This window comes from Primulina huaijiensis, chromosome 5 (assembly GCF_012295235.1).
Source record: "Primulina huaijiensis isolate GDHJ02 chromosome 5, ASM1229523v2, whole genome shotgun sequence".
Lineage (NCBI taxonomy): Eukaryota > Viridiplantae > Streptophyta > Magnoliopsida > Lamiales > Gesneriaceae > Primulina > Primulina huaijiensis.
The window spans coordinates 16,905,322-16,912,788 of NC_133310.1; the positions used below are offsets into that span (position 1 = coordinate 16,905,322).

The following is a 7,467-nucleotide window of genomic DNA, read 5'->3' on the forward strand; positions in this document are numbered from 1 at the left end:
TCCTTTGCTTCTAACTAACAAAAGAAAAGCACTAACGTGAAATATGTTCTATAAGTTTGATGATTAATTTGGAATTGTTGGAGCTTGGTCAATTTATTCACTAGGATACCCTGGAGTGTGGAAACCCACAACTCATTGCTAGTAAATGAAAGGCCTCAAGAAACAATTCTTTTTACACTTGTTTATGATTTGTTACGGCTGAACTATGGAAGTTGAAACCCTTTATGTGGATACAATTTGGCTTCTATGGTAGAGGATAGGCATAGGGTTCGAGACTTGTGTCTTCCACTATCTTCAAGTTTTGTCTCACCTTTTGTCGTAACTTCATACTCTTCGAATTCCTCTCATGAGGAGTACTAGCTCGCTCTTATCTTTCTTATACCATTTATGATCTCATTACTCCTTTGCTTGACTTGATAAGAATTTAGTTCCCCTTGCTGTGGGGAAGAACAAGAGTCTAGATTTTAATTTTTCAAATGCTCTAGTAACTCCATTGATTTGGAAAATGAAATGATTAATTCCCAACTTCAAGTTCTTCTTAACCTCTCAAGAGACTGAGAATGGGAAAGATCCAATCCTTACACCAACATTGCTCCAATCTCAATTCGCTTTAATAGTTAACTTGAATACTTATGGCTTATGATTATGATAATGACAGTGATACATTTGTTTTTCTGTCAAATGAAGGCATTACGAGGAGAATGGATTGAAAGGAGACATAAACGAATACATAATGATAGTGAAATATTAACTAACTTTATTGGACGCTTCAAATGAAAATATCTATCTAAATGTAACTACAGGCATAACCTTTAAGTTTATTAATTTGAAAATGCTGAATAAGTAAGATTAAGTTCTAAAGAAATAGTGGGAGTAAATGATCGGGTGTGCACATCCTACTTTCCCGAAGCTCGGAACTGTTTGGAAGATAGATATCTAATTTTTCTCATGTTGGAGTTTGGAAGAATTCTTATTCTTGGCTCCTGCGGACTAGTTAGTGTCATTGTACTTGATAAGTCACGATAGGAATAGTTAGTTGTTATTGTATATAGTACATATTTGGATATTTCAAATCGCTTTTTCAGCTTTATTGTGATGTCATCTCTCGTATCCTGAAGGGTAATTCAGATCTTAGACCAAGTAACCAAAAGGATATGGATTCGGTTTTAAATTTGACGACACCACCTCTTGTGATCTCATAGGAATCTCGACTGGTGGAGGGACAAGAGCTGGGCTTTTTAGAACGCCGATATCTGGTGGAGTACAGAGTGCAACTTCTGCTGATGGCTCACCTAGGCCGGCCTTTGCAGTTCGAAATTTAATGGAACAGGTAAAACTTTTAATTTGCTGATGTATTTTGTGCAGTCATAGTGATATACCTATGCTGGTCCAATCTTATACAAAAACTGCCTCTAATGAGTTGTTCCTCTATTATATTGCTTCGTTGAAATAAGAGAAGGCTAGATTTGCTCATCTGTGTACTGTTATGTCTCGGATGCACCACCGTCGGGAAAGCTATCCATTTGGTTCCCTCGTAGATTTTGCAGCAGACCCTATTGGGTGTAAGTATCATAAAGTTTTTTTTTTCTTATGTCCACCTCCGGAACGCATCATAAAGTTTTTGTTCTTATGTCCACCTCCGGAACGCCTTGTTTGTTTTTTTGTTGTGTCATGTTTATCTTTAGTTTCAATACAATTTTGATCCATTTTTGTTTATTGCGATATTTCTTGGAATCTGGAAAGTTATTATTCGTTAACATGTGTAAATTGGCCTCAAAATGTTCTCTTTAATTATTGACAAAGCAAACTTTTAGACTTGTTATTTGAATGACAGTAGAGATGCATTTGGTTCGTGAACTGAATGTAAGGATTCAGAAAAACACAATTGAGAGAGCAGAAAAAAATTGATGCACCAGATGCAGCTTTTGGTACTAGTCATTGGGTTTTTTTTGGGTACAGAAGCCACTCCTGATTCTTTGTTTCAGGGGTCATTAAGATCTCCCTATCAAGCTCTTAAAAATAATAGCCTGATTGAGTCATTGAGAATGCCTCATTTCTTTAGTATGACATGCTATGAAGGGTTGCCTCGAGGAAACAAAGACATGATTTTGCCAAGCATTGAGTGATCTAGAGTCTGAAAACTACTCATTATTTACCTCTTATTTACTGGACACATTCTACTTGATAGGCTTAAAATAATAATAAGAATTCATTTTGAGAGTGGAGTGGTTGTTTGACTTATCTTTGCAGATCCAATCTTTTCATTTTCACCATTGGCTATACATACAAGGAATTTGTTAGCCGATCCAAGGTGCACACCTGTGGTACAGGTAGCTGGTTCGTTTTGCAATTTTGTTAGCTGTCATCACCAAAAACATTGCCATGTATTTTGTATGTGGCTTTGACAAAGATGAAAATTCACTAGATTCTTGGGTGGAGTGGCTTGTCAAATGCACGTGTAACAATCTTTGGTGATGTATACCCACTCCCGAAAGACCAGCAGGTGATTTTCTTCTTCATCTGATTTCATGACATTAGTAAATGTTTCACTTGATATACTATATATATGGTAATGACATGCTTTGGAATTCTCACATGTGCATTGCTAGTAATTAGAATGACGTGTGCCCGTGTCACTACTGTTTAGAGTTATTGGTCATCTCGCCACGTATGTGGAAGAAATTCTCATCTGAATTTTAGGCCTTCTTTAATGATTGATACTTGTTGGCTTTCATTTAGAAACTGTATATGTAAATATGAATACTAATGCTGATTCCTGAATGTTCCATACATATTAATAAAGTTACTGTATACAGCTTCATTTGTCTCAATTGACTTGCATTTCACCACCCAATTGCTTACAGTTTCACTCTTTATTTCTTGCTGGTGATAATATGTCTAATTGCATTACAGGAATGGGCTCATAAACAATATATGTCAAAACATCAACAGGACCTTCTCAACAGTGGGGAAGTTTCTTCTATTTTTGGATGCAGAACATAAGGTTTGTGAATTCTTTGACATAGTTGTTCACGATACTTAGTTTTAGAAATGATCGGTTTATTTTTTATGTATATTTACGACATTGTATCTCAATATTAGTCGATTTTGAGTTGTTGACACCGTATAGAACTGCATGGAATCTTCCACTGCCCTAGCATGACCTCCTGCATCTGTTTCGTTGTAGTGCAGTGGTGCTAGTTTCGTTGAATAATCTTCACTAGGCATCACTAAAAAAGAAAAATATGCTTCCATTTTCTTCCTATTTTTGAATAAACAATTGTTAAATCGTGATATATCGTCCAAATTAATTCATGGGGTGGATTAACCAAATCCTATTTTTGGCTCTTTGCCACGTGAAGTGCTGCTTCAACCAAACAAGTCATCTGAATAATTATTGTAACGACCCATTACAGGCCCAGTGGACCGCCCATACGGCCCACTGCCCCGATCGACCCAAGGATATCCCGATCTTGGGCTCCCTCAAAGGGGCCTTTTCCCTCACGGGCTTTCCATAGGCGTCGTACGGGTTACTCATAGAACTCTCCAGCCCATGCACTGGAGCTTGTGCCTTCCCAGACTCGAACCTGAGCTCAATTGGTACCAGACTTGTGCTGAGTATCTATATATCCATGTGATCTCAAGTTCGAGTCTGGGAAGGCACAAGCTCCAGTGCATGGGCTGGAGAGTTCTATGAATAACCCGTACGACGTCTATGGAAAGCCCGTGAGGGAAAAGGCCCCTTTGAGGGAGCTCAAGATCGGGATAGCCTTGGGTCGATCGGGGCAGTGGGCCGTATGAGCGGTCCACTGGACCTGTAATGGGTCGTTACAATTATGATAGTTGCATAACTCAGGATTACTGCCTTTATGTGTGTATCATGGACATGACACTTGTTTGATTGTGTTGAGGTATTTTGGTGTACTGTTTGTATTTTGGCTAGGAATAGTGATGTTGGGTTGGTCACCTTCGATCAAAATTCCTTGATCAGACTTTCTATCCACAGCTGTATTTTGGATTCAGTGGCCCTATTTGCTACATTTACTTGTAACATAGGACTGGAGTTCAAGCTTGATGCTGCTCTTTATGTATTTTTTATGTTTATTTGTGAACAAGCCCGAATCAATGGTGATTTTAAAAAAAAAGGAAAGAGGAAAAGAATAGTAAAATGAAAATCTAATGCAATTGTTGGATCTCGGTTTTCTACGCGTCCAATCGCAGCGGAAGTTTTAAAATTTTTATTTTATTTTGACAATCAAAATATATTTAATTTGGATGCTCGTATGGTTTTACGATTAAACATTCATAGGGAGTTAGAATATTATACCTTTGGTGAATTAAATCATTTGGCTCCAACTATTCCGGGTTAGCGGTAATAGCTCTTGTTGTAATCCCTACGAACTTTCTTCAAAAACTTGTTTCCTTCAATCCTTCTAATCAGGTCCATGACTAGATGATTTGTTCCTCTTCTAATTTGCACTAGAAAATTAGAAGAAGTTTTACGTTTGAGATCAAAAACACAAAATGGTTCAAAAACCCAATTGAGAGCAATTTGGGGTNCTTGCACTAGAAAGTATAGAAGATCTTTTCGTAGAGATAGAACACAATTTGGTTCAAATTAAAACCTTTTGAGATCACAAAATTGGAGGAGCCGAAACTATTGGAAGAGCCGAAACTTTTTCTTGCAAAATTCCAAGAAGGTTTCGTATGAATCTTGTGAAATTAAGAATAAAAAATCCTTAATTATTTCTTTTATCATCATTTACTTAATTAATCTAATTAATTAAGTAAACTAAATATTTGGAGGAATCATGGTTGTGACTTTCGAAAATCACTCACAATGAAAATTAGTATGTTGTGGAGGCTAGGGTTTTTGTCACCTACTTAAACCAAGCCTCCATGACCTAATTATTATAATATTATATTTGAGCCTTTTAATTAACATTAATGGACTTGATTAATTAATTGGGCTAGTCCAACTAGTTTAATCAATTAATCAAGGTCCATTAAAATTTTAATTATTTAGTATGTTGGACTTGTACTCCTACAAGCCCATTAAATATACTTCCCACTACATTTAAATTAATATTTAATAAACTCAACTTTTGAGCTTAATAAATTAAATCGATTATAAATTCAACATTTGAATTTATTATTTAAATTATAAATTCAACTCCTTGAATTTTATCACCTCCAAAATTTAATATTTAATAAACTCAACTTTTGAGTTTAATAAATTAAATTCTCAAATTTTATAAATTCAACTTCTTGAATTTATTCTCCCAAAATTTAATTATCATAAATTCAACTCCTTGAATTTATTATATCATAATATAAATTCAACTTCTTGAATTTATTCTCTCAACGGGAACAAACTATCCAGTGCTTGTGTGACCCTCAATGGTTCAGGGATACAACTAGCCGTGGGTTCACAACTCTTTGTGATTCAGAACATAATCCTTTATTCGGGCTTACCCTAGTTAGCCCCATTCTTTTCATCAACATCATGATCAAGAATGTCAGAACTCGTTTCTGATTGCACCCATCGGATCATGGTAAGAGCGTCTAGTAGCATCGCCCCATGATCCCCTAGGTATAACTGATAGTGCCTGCAAGAACCAGTCGATTATGATTAGCGTACAGTACGGTCCCTTCATCTCATATATCCCGATCGAATCTGCAACCATTGGTTCATCGAGGGTTGCATAATAATTCGATAACTATGTGATAAATATAAATAGTGGCATCGCATGTACCGTTCGAGAACTCCTTCTCTAACGTACATCTCATACTCTGGCCAGATATTCCACGCACTATAATTTCATCAGATCACATAGGATATCCACACTCGTAGGTGAGCGGTGAATCCCCGACTACAATGCACTGGCTCCTATATGTGTCGCAACTGTACCCAACCTCGCCACCTGATGGCTCTCCTGGAGCCGGTAAACGAGTCAAAGCACAGCCCTAGCATATTGAGCCTCAGTGTTGTCCCGGGTCGTAAGGACTAATGGTGCACAATCATAACCACGGACTTATCCTCTCGATGAATGATAACCACTTGGAAAGTTCGAGGGAGGGTTGTTCGGTATAATCATCATATGACTACCCATCTGCATGTTTGGACATCTCTATGCCCATACCAAGAAACGCAGTACACAACATCACAGATGCTAGTCTCGAGCTCAAGCGACTTTTATCCATGTTTTAGGCGGCTGAATCGACTAGGAACGAATTTAGAATATGCAGTGTTTACAGATGAGTTTCAACATCGAATTACGATTCATTTGTATTAAAGCATAATCAAGGACTTTATCTATGCTGCTTGCATGGGTATACAGATAAAGTATAACGAAACCATTAAAAAATAAATTATATTAAAATAAAGACTGTTTATTATACTTGAGTCAATAAATTCCTCAGCCAACAGTTGACTTACAGGACATCTACTCTAACAGCAATGTCATACTGTTGAGATGAATAGCCTTAAGATTTTGATTTGCATTATAACCTATTAGCAGTGATATCTATTTCATTTGAGGCTTTGGAACTGTTGCTTGGGTTGATGTTAAAGAATATGAAGCCCTTCAACCCGATAAGATTGTAGCTGATGGAGGCGATCAAAATCTAAAGGTTTATCACCAAAACTTCATTCCATGTTTATAACAAAGAGTTGTGTCTTGATCAAAGTGATGTTTTATGGCTCCACTTTCTTTTGGTAACATTTATAGTACTCCTGTAGGAATTAAATGCATTATTTTCGAAGCCTCTGAACGTAGTTTTGTCTAAAAGTAGTACGAGAGCCGGGGCGATATTCGTGTGCGCCAAGGCACCCAGGTTGCCTATAGATTGTCCTGTTATATATATAGAAGATGTTGTGTTGTTTGTATTATGTTTTTTTATTGGTTTTTATTACGTCTCTCACAGTTTAACATTAAGAGAATTTCATTTGAACAAGGGCAGATGGTTGAAACACTAGAGGAAGCTAAACCAGCGGTTTGGAAGCTAATAAATAGAGTTGGTAATTTTTACAAATGATTTTTTTTTTGTTTTTTTGTTTCTTTTGTAAATACGGAAGTGTGCGCTTGTAGATTATATTATTATCACCACCACCACCATCATCAGGAAGAATGCTATGAGGAATAAGAGTGTTCATCGGTCTGTTTGGTTTTCGATTTTTTTATTTCGGTTTTACAAATATATAATCCGATATCCGAACTATTTTTCTTCGGTTCGGTTTTCTACCGAAATGATTCGGTTATTTTGATTTTTATACAATTATTTAAATTAATAAGATAAATATATTGTAAAATATAATATGTTATCTTTTTACATGACTATTTAGTAAAACATTTAAATATAAAGTATAAATGAATTACATAAATAACAATCAACTAAATATTATTCAAAATAATTCATCATTTACTAATATCATCTCAAAAAATATATAATAAAAATAAAAATTAA

The 7,467-nt window shown here is 35.9% G+C and overlaps 1 pseudogene; it reads left to right on the forward strand.

The window, feature by feature from the left end:
• The first annotated feature begins 632 nt into the window (after positions 1–632).
• LOC140977686 (uncharacterized) lies at positions 633–7,079 on the forward strand (annotated as a pseudogene).
• Positions 7,080–7,467: the final 388 nt, after the last annotated feature.